Consider the following 13,780-nt stretch of genomic DNA (forward strand, 5'->3'; position numbering starts at 1 on the left):
GTAGAATGGGTCAATAATCTAGGACGGGGTGGGCAAACTATGGCCCGCAGGCTGGATCCAGCCCGCCAGCCATTTTAAGGCAGCCCTCAAGCTCCCGCTGGAGAGTGGAGTCTGGGGCTTGCCCTGCTCTGGTGCTCCAGCCAAGGAGCAGGGTTGGGGGCCGCTGCACGGGGCTCCCAAAAGCAGAGGCATGGCCCTGCTCCAGCTGGGGAGCAGGGCTGGGGGCTGCTCCATGCTGTTTCTGGAAGCAGCGGCATGGCCCCGCTCCAGCTCCTACGAGCCAGGGGGCTCCACTCTGCATACTGCCCCCGCCCCAAGTGCGGCCTCCCGCAGCTCCCATTGGCCAGGAACTGCGGCCAATGGGAGCTGCAGGGGCAGTGCCTGCGGATGGGGCAGCGCGCAGAGCCATCTGGCCGCAGCTTCACATAGGAGCTGGAGTCGGGACATGGCCGCTGTTTCTGGGAGCCACTTGAGGAAAGCACTACCTGGAGCCTGCACTCCTGAGCCCCTCCTGGTCCCCAACCCCCTGCCCCAGCCATGATCCCCCTCCCATCCTCCAAACTGCTCGATCACAACCCAGCGCACCCTCCTGCACCCCAAATCCCTCATCCCCAGCCCCACCCCAGGGCCTGCACCCCCAGCCAGAGCCTGCACCCCTTCCCACACCATACCCCCCTGCCCCAAACCCAATCCCCCTCCCACCCTCCGAACCCCTTGGTCCCAGCACCCTCTTCAACTGCAAACTCTTCATCCCCAGCCCCACCCTGGAGCCTGTACCCCCAGCTGGAGCCCGACCCCCTCCCCGCACCCTACTCCACCACCCCAGCCTGGACCCCCTTCCCACACCCTGAACTCCTCATTTCTGGTCCCACCCTGGGGTCCGCACCCCCAACCAGAGCCCTCACTCCCTCCTGCACCCCAACCTTGAGCATTCAAGGCTCACCATACAGTTTCTACACCCAGATGTGGCCCTTGGCCCAAAAAGTTTGCTCACCCCTGTTCTAGAAGAAGGTTGAATGTTGGTGGAGACATAACATGAAATGGTACACCCAGAGAGCCCTCTTGAAAGCCTGTGGGTGGAGATTGTAGATCCTTTGGGTATGTTTGCAATTGAAACAAAGTCTGCGAGAGTTTCTGAATGGTTTGATTCTGTCCAAATAGAAGGCTAATGACCTTCGCACATCCAGGGTTTGAAAGGCAGCTTCCTGCCTAGTCTGATGTGGTTTTGGGGAAAAAGTCTGGAGATTCCTAGGATTTCCTGTGCAGGAAGTGCAAGTTGGTTGCTGTGCTGGAGAAAAAGATTCTTGGACTGAAGGGGCAAGTTGAGATGCTACTAAGAATGAGAGAAGCTGAGAAATTCCTTGACAACCATGTTCAGGAAACACCAGTACTCCAGGTTCAAGGACTAAAGGAGCTGGCCACACAAGAATAGGTGTGAGAGGAAGTCAGCAAGGAGGTCTGGCAGTTTGTAACCACCAGAGGCAAGAGCAGTGGTGAGCTGGAGCTGGTTCACGCGAACCGGTGGTTAAATTTTGAAGCAGTTTTAGAACCGGTTGTTAACCCGCTTCCCTGCGGGGAGCGCTGAGGCTTTGATGGGCTCCGGCCGGGAAGTGTTGTAATTCCTCCTCCAGCCGCCGGGGGGGCTGCACTGTGGGAGCCATGTGGGCTGCCGCCTGGCCGTGGGCTGCTGCTGCTCCCCTGGCCCTGGGGCTCCCGAGTCTGCCTGGTGGGTCCCTGGCTGCTCTGCTGGGCCCGGGCTGCTTCCTGCTGCTCTCCCCATGAGTACCCACCACCCTACCCACAGCCAGGCCCTGCCTCCAGCCACCCCCTGCCCTGCCCGCAGCCAGCCCCTGTCTCCAGCCAACCCTGGATCCCCTGCCCTGCCCTGCCCTGCCCGCACCAGCCCCTGCCCTGCCCGCAGCCAGCCCGTCTGCAGGCAGGGCAGCATGGCCGTGCCCTGCCTGCAGCCACCCCCACACCCCTGCCCACAGCCAGCCCCTGCCACACCCCCTGCCCTGCCCGCAGCCAGTCCCTGTCTCCAGCCAGCCCTGCACCCCCCTGCCCTGCCTGCAGCCACCCCCGCACCCCTGCCCGCAGCCAGCCCCTGCCACACCCCCTGCCCTGCCCGCAGCCAGTCCCTGTCTCCAGCCAGCCCTGCACCCCCCTGCCCTGCCTGCAGCCAGCCCCTACCTCCAGTCAGCCCCTGCCCTGTCTCCAGCCAACCCCGCACCCTCCTGTCTCCAGCCAGCTCCGCAGCCAGCCCTACACCCCCTGCCTCCAGCTAGCCCTGCCCCACGCCCCTGTCTGCAGCTGGCCCCAAGTCCACTGGTGCCCTACAGTTCCCAGGGCAGTAACCCTACACACCTGCTTCAATGAGGGGGGCAGAGAGCCGCTGGGACCCACACATGTGCGCACCCTAGGGTGACCAGACAGCAAGTGTGAAAAATCAGGACAGGGTGTGTGTGTGGGGGGGTAATAGGAGCCTATATAAGAAAAAGACCCCAAAATCGGGACTGTCCCTATAAAATCGGGACATCTGGTCACCCTAGCACACCCCCCAGGGAGTGGCGGGGACCCACACATGTGAAACAGAGCTCATTTCTAGTTCAGGCCCATCTTTTTAAAAAAGAACTTTAGGCAGAGTTAACATACATCCGTATTTTCCCGGACAAGTCTGGCTTTTTGGTTCTTAAATCACCACCTGGGAGGAATTTTTAATTTAAAAAATTTAAAAATTCCTCCCAGGAAAATACAGACATATGTTGGTACAAAAAGTACATACTGGGGCACGTCCCTTAAATCAGAACTTTTTATAGGGAACCGGTTGTTATGATTTTGGCAGCTCATCACTGGGCAAGAGGTCATGGCAACATTCTACACAGCTGGAGACAGATGAGGATGGGCAAGCTGTGACCACCAGAAAGAAGAGGACCGGGATGAATTTCACACAACTAGATGTTTCAAATTGATACTAGGTCCTCAGTGTGGAAACTGTAGAAGGTACCTGTCAAGATCGAACAGGTCCAAGGGAATGGAGAGATGTACGGGACACATGTGTGGATGGCAGGTCAGCCCAACCTGTAGAAAAATCAAGCTTACCCACAAAGAGTTTTCCAACCATCCAACAAAGATAGACAATCCTTGTTGTAGATCCAATACTCAGAAGAACTGAAAGAACATCCTGCAAGGGACAGGTGGGCAATATGACAGTGTGCTGCCTTTCCAGAGTTAAGACATGAGATGTCACTTTGCGACTGGACAGGCTTCTGAAGTCGATGGGCAAGGATCCCTTGGCCATGGTTCATAATGGCACTAATGACCCTGCGCCACAGGATACCTCACAGATAGTAAATGGCTTCAGGGAACTCTGAAGAGATCTTCTCTGAGATCGTCCTGTCCCACGAGCAAAGGAAAACAGAAGTCAGAAGACTCTGGAAGTGAATCACTAGCTAGGAAAGTGGCACAGGATGCAGGGCTTTGCTTTTGTGGGAAATTGGTCCACCTTCTACAGAGAAAGGGGGCTGTATAGTTTGGATGGTCTCCACCTCAGTAGAAGCGGGACCAGTCTCCTTGGGGACCAGCTGAAAAGAATAGACAGGAGGGAGTTACACTAATAGCAAAAGGGGAAGGTAAAAAGAGGGAAGATATGAACCCTCCGCACAAAATCAAGAGGTTGAGAACAAAATTAGTCAAGAAACCAAAAGGCAATGAAGAGGAGAAATTCTTGAATTGCCTATACATTGATGCTAAGACCCCGCTGCAACAAACAAGAGGAATTGAAATTGCTCATTTATGAGCATAAATTTGATCTAGTTGGTATTCTGAAACCTAGTGGGAAGATTGCACAACTGGAATATTAAAATCAAAGATTACAAACTGTTTAGGAAGGATTGAGTTGGCAAAAGGGGAGACGGAGGGGCACTCTGTCAAAAATGGCATTACCTGTTTCTGAGTCACTGATAACTCGAAACAAAATGGTCTTGAATGCTTATAGATCAATGTTCTAAGAGATAAAGCATAAGATGGGGTAATAGTTTGTGTCTCCTACAGACCTCCAAATCACACTAGAGAACAGGATGACTGCCTCGTTATGACTTATCTATAATGCATAGGAAAAAACCTGTGTTCATGGGGACTTCAATTTGAATGACAGGGGCTGGAGGTCTCATGCTGCCAGTGCTAAAACATCCTTGAGATTTCTAAACACTATAGATGACAATTTCCTAACTCAAAAAGTGTTGCAGCCAACAACGGCGAATTCTGTATTAGACCTTGTCCCCCTAACAGATACAGAGGAACTGATCACAGAACTAAAAGTTAATTGTGGCATAGGTACTGGTGGTCATGATTTGATCACATTTATAATGTGCAAGCAGAATAAAGTCCAGACCAGTAATATCTATACCTGCTGCTCTAATAGGGCCAATTTCACAAAGCTGAAAACAATTATGAGCCAAATCAGCTGGGGCGAAGAACTCAATCAGAAACATGTGAATGATCATAGTGACAAGAACACCTTATTAGATACCCCAAAAACCACAATGGAGGAAGAAGGTCGTGCTGGTTAAAAAACAATGTGTTTTAGAGGAGGAGTGAAGGCATCTGTAAAAAATAAATAATACATAACAAATGGAAGAAAAGGAAGTTGACAGTAATGAAAATAGTTCAGAAGTTAAAAACTATAGGAAATTGATAAGGGAAGCCAAGAGACACAAGGAAAACATAGGGTCATATGTGCTCCAGAAGTGGAGCACCTACAGGGACTCTACTCAAAGAAAAAAGAACAGATATAAACCTTTATAACTCTGCACAAGGCTGGTGTTGAAGGTTTCAGCAAGTGCGAGAAGAAAGACTGTTTTGTACTTAATTCTAAACAACATTCAGGAGTTGGTTCATGAAGTAACGACAGCTGAGCCACGAAGTTAGAGTTATCACTCTAGAATTCTGAGCCGCATTCGGGGGCGGGGGGGAGGGGGTAGCACCATGACACTAAGCTTTGCAAAGGGGGATTAAAAATATAAGCTAATTAAAGAGGTTCTGTGGTTAGAAGTGAGGAAAATAAACTCCTTAGACTCAGTGTGGAGACTACAGTAAGCATTTGTAGCAGAATCCCAGATTATCCCATTTATGCCTCCTGCAGGGTTCTTGTACCTTTCTCTGAAGCATGTGATGCTGTCTACTGTGTGGTCCCAAGCCTGAATGTCTACACCACAATTAAACAGCCCCTTAGCCAGAGCCCCATGAACCTGAGTCAGCTGTCCTGGGCCAGCCGTGAGTGTCTAATTGCAGCGTAGACATACCCTAAGTGGCATTTTCAAGCTAGGCAGGGGAATGCCTAGCTCACTATTGGTACCAGTCATGTAAGTGTGCTGAGAGCATGCCTGACACTGGTTACCAGCCAAGCCCTGCATCAGGAGGGTCAAACACAGCCTGCTGATAGTTGGCAAGGCAGCACATCACCTGCTCAAAAGAGACAAGGGCACAGGGAAACCCAGGGTGAGCGCGAAAGAGCCACTGAGTATGAGCAAGACTCGAGAGACACTGACAGACTGGGGAGCATCTGGGGTAGCCAGATAGGGCAGGGAAGGGGACTTGCGGGTAGTCAGGGTTGGGAAGCTCTCCTTAGGGAGGGAGAGAGAGGGCTGGCTCAGGGCTAGAGAGAAGGGATGCTCACCAGAGGGTGGAAGCAGAAGGGGAGAGGACTGGGCTGCAGGGGAGGGAGGGAAGAGGTTGGAGAGAAGGAACAATGTTCAGCACCTATGGGTGCTGTGCAGCAGCTCGTGCCGGAGGCAGACCGAGGGGTGGGGAGCACCTCAGCCAGAGAGGCTGGGGCCTCGCCCTTACCCCTCCTGCCCCGCACCCTGAATAGAATCATAGGATATCAGGATTGGAAGGGACCTCAGGAGGTCATCTAGTCCAACCCCCTGCTCAAAGCAGGACCGATCCCCGACTAAATCATCCCAGCCAGGGCTTTGTCAAGCCTGACCTTAAAAACTTCTAGGAAAGGAGATTCCACCACCTCCCTAGGTAACGCATTCCAGTGTTTCACCACCCTCCTAGTGAAAAAGTTTTTCCTAATATCCAACCTAAATCTCTCCCACTGCAACTTGAGACCATTATTCCTTGTTCTGTCACCTGCTACCACTGAGAACAGTCTAGATCCATCCTCTTTGGAACCCCCTTTCAGGTAGTTGAAAGCAGCTATCAAATCCCCCCTCATTCTTCTCTTCTGAAGACTAAACATCCCCAGTTCCCTCAGCCTCTCCTCATAAGTCATGTGTTCCAGTCCCCTAATCATTATTGTTGCCCTCCGCTGGACTCTTTCCAATTTTTCCACATCCTTCTTGTAGTTTGGAGCCCAAAATTGGACACAGTACTCCAGATGAGGCCTCACCAATGTCGAATAGAGGGGAACGATCACATCCCTCGATCTGCTGGCAATGCCCCTACTTATACATCCCAAAATGCCATTGGCTTTCTTGGCAACAAGGGCACACTGTTGACTCATATCCAACTTCCCGTCCACTGTAATCCCTAGGTCCTTTTCTGCAGAACTGCTGCCGAGCGATTCGGTCCCTGGTCTGTAGCGGTGCATTGGATTCTTCCGTCCTAAGTGCAGGACTCTGCACTTGTCCTTGTTGAACCTCATCAGATTTCTTTTGGCCCAATCCTCCAATTTGTCTAGGTCCCTCTGTATCCTATCCCTACCCTCCAGCATATCTACCACTCCTCCCAGTTTAGTGTCATCTGCAAATTTGCTGAGGGTGCAATCCACACCATCCTCCAGATCATTTATGAAGATATTGAACAAAACCGGCCCCAGGATCGACCCCTGGGGCACACCACTTGATACCGGCTGCCAACTAGACATGGAGCCATTGATCACTACCCATTGAGCCTGACAATCTAGCCAGCTTTCTAGCCACCTTATAGTCCATTCCTCCAGCCCATACTTCTTTAACTTGCTGGCAAGAATACTGTGGGAGACCGTGTCAAAAGCTTTGCTAAAGTCAAGGAACAACACATCCACTGCTTTCCCTTCATCCACAGAGCCAGTTATCTCATCACAGAAGGCAATTAGATTAGTCAGGCATGACTTGCCCTTGGTGAATCCATGCTGACTGTTCCTGATCACTTTCCTCTCCTCTAAGTGCTTCAGAATTGATTCCTTGAGGACCTGCTCCAAGATTTTTCCAGGGACTGAGGTGAGGCTGACTGGCCTGTAGTTCCCCAGATCCTCTTCCTTCCCTTTTTTAAAGATGGGCACTACATTAGCCTTTTTCCAGTCATCTGGGACCTCCCCCGATCGCCACGAGTTTTCAGAGATAATGGCCAATGGCTCTGCAATCACATCCGCCAACTCCTTTAGCACTCTCGGATGCAATGCATCTGGCCCCATGGACTTGTGCTCGTCCAGGTTTTCTAAATAGTCCCGAACCACTTCTTTCTCCCCCGAGGGCTGGTCGCCTTCTCCCCATGCTGTGCTGCCCAGTGCAGTAGTCTGGGAGCTGACCTTGTTCTTGAAGACAGAGGCAAAAAAAGCATTGAGTACATTAGCTTTTTCCACATCCTCTGTCACTAGGTTGCCTCCCTCATTCAGTAAGGGGCCCACACTTTCCTTGACTTTCTTCTTGTTGCTAACGTACCTGAAGAAACCCTTCTTGTTACTCTTAACATCTCTTGCTAGCTGCAACTCCAGGTGTGATTTGGCCTTCCTGATTTCACTCCTGCAAGCCTGAGCAATATTTTTGTACTCATCCCTGGTCATTTGTCCAATCTTCCACTTCTTGTAAGCTTCTTTTTTGTATTTAAGAGCAGCAAGGATTTCACTGTTAAGCCAAGCTGATCGCCTGCCATATTTACTATTCTTTCTACACATCGGGATGGTTTGTCCCTGTAACCGCAATAAGGATTCTTTAAAATACAGCCAGCTCTCCTGGACTCCTTTCCCCCTCATGTTATTCTCCCAGGGGATCTTCCCCATCAGTTCCCTGAGGGAGTCAAAGTCTGCTTTTCTGAAATCCAGGGTCCGTATTCTGCTGCTCTCCTTTCTTCCTTGTGTTAGGATCCTGAACTCGACCATTTCATGGTCACTGCCTCCCAGGTTCCCATCCACTTTTGCTTCCCCTACTAATTCTTCCCGGTTTGTGAGCAGCAGGTCAAGAAGAGCTCTGCCCCTAGTTGGTTCCTCCAGCACTTGCACCAGGAAATTGTCCCCTACATTTTCCAAAAACTTCCTGGATTGCCTGTGCACCGCTGTATTGCTCTCCCAGCGGATATCAGGGTGATTGAAGTCTCCCATGAGAACCAGGGCCTGCAATCTAGTAACTTCTGCGAGTTGCCGGAAGAAAGCCTCATCCACCTCATCCCCCTCGTCTGGTGGTCTCTATTAGACTCCCACCACAGCATCACCCTTGTTGCTCACACTTCTAAACTTAATCCAGAGACTCTCAGGTTTTTCTGCAGTTTCATACTGGAGCTCTGAGCAGTCATACTGCTCTCTTACATACAGTGCAACTCCCCCACCTTTTCTGCCCTTCCTGAACAGCTTATATCCATCCATGACAGTACTCCAGTCATGTGAGTTATCCCACCAAGTCTTTGTTATTCCAATCACATCATAATTCCTTGACTGTGCCAGGACTTCCAGTTCTCCCTGCTTGTTTCCCAGGCTTCGTGCATTTGTATATAGGCACTTGAGGTAACCTGCTGATCACCCCTCTTTCTCAGTATGAGGCAGGAGCCCTCATGTATCAAAGGTTCCTATCTATAAAATACACAGACCAGATGAGGAGCTGGAATGGGGCAGGTTTTCCCAGACAGGGCTGCAGGAGGGGAACCCAGATATTCCCTGCTACTAGACTATTTGCTTCTACTACTCCCTCCATCTTCTGGAAGCGTTTGTGTAGCTACAAACTGTGATCATCTCAGGCAGAAGCTCTGTCAGGTGAATGCAAAGGTGGAATCTGCCTGCTCCCTGACTGGCCACAGTGAAGCCAGGAGAAAGCGGGGTAACTTCAGCAGAACCATTTAGCAGCACGGATTTCAGAGGCAGGAGGTCTCCCCTTTAGCTAAGAGGAATGGCAGGGCACAGAAGGTGGCAGATTCCCAGACTGGAAAAGGAGGGTAGGTCTAGTGCAGTGATTCTCAAACTTTTGTAGCGGTGATGCCTTTTGCACAGCAAACCTCTGAGTGTGGCCTCCCTTATGAATTAAAAACACTTTTTTATATATTTAACACCATTATAAATGCTGGAAGCAAAGCGGGGTTTGGGGTGGAGGCTGACAGCTCACGACGCCCCATGTAATTACCTCACAACCCCCTGAGGGGTCCCAACCCCCAGTTTGAGAACCCCTGGGCTAGCGGTTAGCCAAGGAGACCCCAGCAAGCTGGACTTCTGGGTCAATCACTTCCCTCTGTGTGTACCTCCCCCGACACCACACATCTTCAAACCTGGGGGTGCCAACACTTCCCTACCTTCCAGTGACTGCTACAGCCAGGGCTGCAAAATCCTCCCCATTTTAGTCCTGTTTTCACATGCACAGAACTTTCTGCAGCATTCATCTTAGGAAGTTTTACAGGTGGGGTTTTCAGAAGTTGGTCTAATTCTTTGCCCATCAATGTCATCAGGAGCTATGCTACTGATTCTAATGAGTACATAGGCAGTCAAGGTTCCTCCCCCACTCTGAACTCTAGGGTACAGATGTAGGGACCTGCATGAAAACCTCCTAAGCTTACTTTTACCAGCTTAGGTTAAAACTTCCCCAAGGTACAAATTAATTTTACCCTTTGCCCTTGGAATTTCCACTGCCACCACCAAACTTTAACTGGGTTTACTGGGAAACATAGTTTGGACACATCTTTCCCCCCCAAAATCCTCCCAACCCTTGCACCCCACTTCCTGGGGAAGGTTTGGTAAAAATCCTCACCAATTTGCATAGGTGACCACAGACCCAAACCCTTGGATCTTAGAACAATGAAAAAGCATTCAGTTTTCTTACAAGAAGACTTTTAATAGAAGTAAAGGAATCACCTCTGTAAAATCAGGATGGTAGATACCTTACAGGGTAATTAGATTCAAAACATAGAGAATCCCTCTAGGCAAAACCTTAAGTTACAAAAAAGACACACAGACAGGAATAGTCATTCTATTCAGCACAGTTCTTTTCTCAGCCATTTAAAGAAATCACAATCTAACACATACCTAGCTAGATTACTTACTAAAAGTTCTAAAACTCCATTCCTGTTCTGTCCCCAGCAAAAGCAGCATACAGACAGACCCAGACCCTTTGTTTCTCTCCCTCCTCCCAGCTTTTGAAAGTATCTTGTCTCCTCATTGGTCATTTTGGTCAGGTGCCAGCGAGGTTACCTTTAGCTTCTTAACCCTTTACAGGTGAGAGGACTTTTCCTCTGGCCAGGAGGGATTTTAAAGGGGTTTACCCTTCCCTTTATATTTATGACACAGGCTCTCAGAGACACTAGCCAGGAACAAAGTTGGGCTGGCAATTAAAAGAAGGTCTGTAGCCATCAGAGGGGTGAGGTTCTGGAACAGCCTCCCAAGAGGGGGCAAACAACTTAATTTGATTTGAGAGCGAGCTGATGACATTTCTGAGCATTATTGTGTGACGAGGAGGCTTGTGACGGCAGGGGTACAGTTCAGCAGACAGGGGCTCACGGCCACTTTATGGCTTATGTTCCTAAAGGCTCTTGCTTCAATGCTTCCGCTGGCCACCTGTGGGGGTCAGGAAGGGTTTCCCTTCCCCAGAGTATTCTGGGAGGGCAGGGTTTGTTCTCCTTCCTCTGAAGCATCAGAGATGGCCACGGCTGGAGATGGGACATTGGGCAAAGTGGGCCAGGGCTCTGAGGAGGCACCAAGCATTCTCTGTGTCGCAGTGTGGGTGGGGCTTAGCTGGCTGGTTCTTGCTCACATGCTCAGGGTCTAAGTGATCACCATATGTGGCGTCAGGAAAGAATTTTCCCCCCACTTCAGATTGGCAGTGACTTTGGGGGTGTTTTGCCTTCCTCTCAGCATGTGAGCATGGGTCTTTTGCCAGGATTATCTGGGTCTATCTCACAATCAGTTCCCTGCCACTGCAAGGGCCTGGGGCACAAGTGCACCTCAGTCCCTCCTATTCCCTGCCTGCAGCACATAACAGCCTAGGTTCCCCTGGACAGTAACACCCTGGTCTAATTTTGGTGGTTGGGTTCAGCGTGTGGGTACTGGGGGCCTGTGATGTTCAGAAGGTCAGACTAGACGATCCACTGGTCCATGCTGGCTAGAGATGACCCATCCCTACCAATACTGGGGCGGGAGCAGAGAGGGCAGCCACCTTCAACGGTGTTGATTAGAATCCATGTGAGCATGCTCAGTACAAGACAAGAAGCAAATCGGGGGGAGGGGGAAGGTCATGTGACCCTGCATGCCCTCCCCACGCATTGCAGCTGCTTCTGCTCTTAAACTCTATCACTCTAAAGCTGTTCCCGAGATACAGCCCCCAGGAAAAAACAGCCTCTTTTAACATTCACGCATTTAGGCAACTCATTTCTGCGCACAGAGCCCAAAGCAGGGCTGAGCTCACGGCACCAGGGTCTCAAACACCCCACCGGATGTATGCCGCCCCTTGGCCTTTGGGGAAAGCAAATTACAACGTTTTAGTCAAGGAATTTGGTTCGTCAGGTTGGCACGTCAGCCTTGGAGGTGCTTGGCAGCTTGCCAGAGGGCTCTCCGCACAGGTGCAGAGAGACAGACTAAGTGGCTTGAAACCGACTTCTGCATCCCAGGCCCTGCCTGGCTCAAGGGGGAATGTTCCAGCCATCAAGCAGCAGCCAGGCACTGAGCATCCCGAGAGAGCCCTCGGCAGAAATCTGAAATAAAGTGGGGCAGCTTGCTCCAATCTGCCGCTGTCAAAGGAGGTTTCTTTATGTGGGGGAAATGGAATCTGAGGCTTGCAGAATATTCCAAAGGCCCTGAAACTATTTTGGAAATGAAAAAATAAACTATTACACATGCATGGTTTGCTGGGCAGGAAGGTGATTGGGGCTGGAAGAGCTGGTGAGAATGAGGGGGATTTGGGTGGGGGGGTGTGCAGCAAGGGAATAAGGGGAGGGTGAATAAATGGGGATGGGTGGGTTGGAGAAGGGTAGTGGGGTCGGTTGATGGAGAGGGGACTAGGTGGAATGAGAAGGGGGGAAGAAACACTGGGAAGGGGGACATGGGGGTGAGTGACAGGGAGCTATGGGAGACAGGATCTGTGGGGTGCTGCCTCTCTTGTGGGGTCTGTGCCTCTCTCCTTACCTTCATGCATGTGCCAAGAGCTAGGGAGCACCAGTCCCTGTTGAGGGCTCTGCCCCCATGTGTCCACCTCATTTGAGTCCAGATATAGGAGATTTGCGCTTCTAGTGGGTGTCTGAAACCCTCTCCCTGCCCTCCCATGTGTGTCAGAATCTGGGGGAGCCCTGCCCATTTACCCTCCCTACCCCTATGTGAGCTGAGTGCTGGGAGGTTGGCCCATCTGAGGCAGGAACTCTGACCCCTTCTCTCCCCGCCCCGCACCATGTGAGATGGGAATCTGGGGTGCCATGCTCCTCCAAGAGGTTCTGAACCCATCTCCCTACCCTTCACCCCACATGTGAGCCAGGATTTGGGGAAGTCCGGCCCTTCTGGGGGAGGAGCTGAGAAAAGGTATGCTTGACAAGTATCAGAAACTCTCCAGCACTGGTGGAGGAGGGAAGGGACCACCCACTGCCATGGATGGAGCAATGCACAGTCTCAAAGCCATTGTCTCAGGCTGTATTCGTCTCCACTGGGTGCTAGCTTCTTGCATTGAGATGAATATGCCACTTAAACCTCTCTGAGCCTGTTGCTGTGCTGCTGACGGATGTGTCAAGCCCTTCTCCTCCATGCTTCCTCTAATTTCATACAGTATTATCCTGGCGTGCCAGTTGCCAGCTCTGCTCTAGCTGAGGTTGGGGAACCTTCCTGTTGAAAGGACAACTCTTCTTCAGGCTCTGAAGCCTGCGTACTTACACAGATTGCCTTGAAATTTGCTATGCCTCATGGGAGTGTGGTTAGCAATGCAAACGTGGTTTAGCAAGGGGTTCCCGAGATACAGCCCCCAGAAACCGTAAAATAGCATTGAGAAACTTCCCAGATTTTAGCACCTTTGAAATGTGAAACCCAGACTGGGCAGAAATCTGGGAAGGAACTGTCCACATCTGGGAAAAATCCACCTCTGGCAAGATTTTTTTTTTTTAAAGAAATGGACTCTGAGCACAGCAGAATTTTCAGAAGGTGCTGAAACTATTTTTGAATGCAAATAAATTACACCTGTGAATGCTCATTGGGAGGGGAGGGGTGATTAGGGGTAAAAGTGTAGGTGGTAATAGGGGGTTGGGTCAGCAGTGAGAGATGGGGTTATTATGGGGGATAAATGGGAATGGGTGCTAGGGAACGGAAGAGGAGCTGGGTGGGTCAGGTGAGGAGGAGGAGGTGGGTTTGGAGAATGAGAGGGGGAGCAGAGGAAGTTGGGGGTTTAGGGGTGAGGCTGACAGCCCTGAATTCTCCCCTTCTATATGTGTACTGGGATTGGGAGAGGCCTACCCCGCTGCTGGGATCTGAGCCTCTCTCCCTGAGCACGCAACTCAGGCCTTTTTGAGAGATGCTCTGATACACCCATGACACCCCCTTCCACTCTGCCTTCTCTACAACAGGTCATACTGAAAAGTGAACTGTCAGGCTGGAGGGAGGTTACCAGTGGAGTTCCTCAAGGATCAGTTTTGG

Source organism: Eretmochelys imbricata, chromosome 9 (genome assembly GCF_965152235.1).
Source record: "Eretmochelys imbricata isolate rEreImb1 chromosome 9, rEreImb1.hap1, whole genome shotgun sequence".
NCBI classification, from domain to species: Eukaryota; Metazoa; Chordata; order Testudines; family Cheloniidae; genus Eretmochelys; species Eretmochelys imbricata.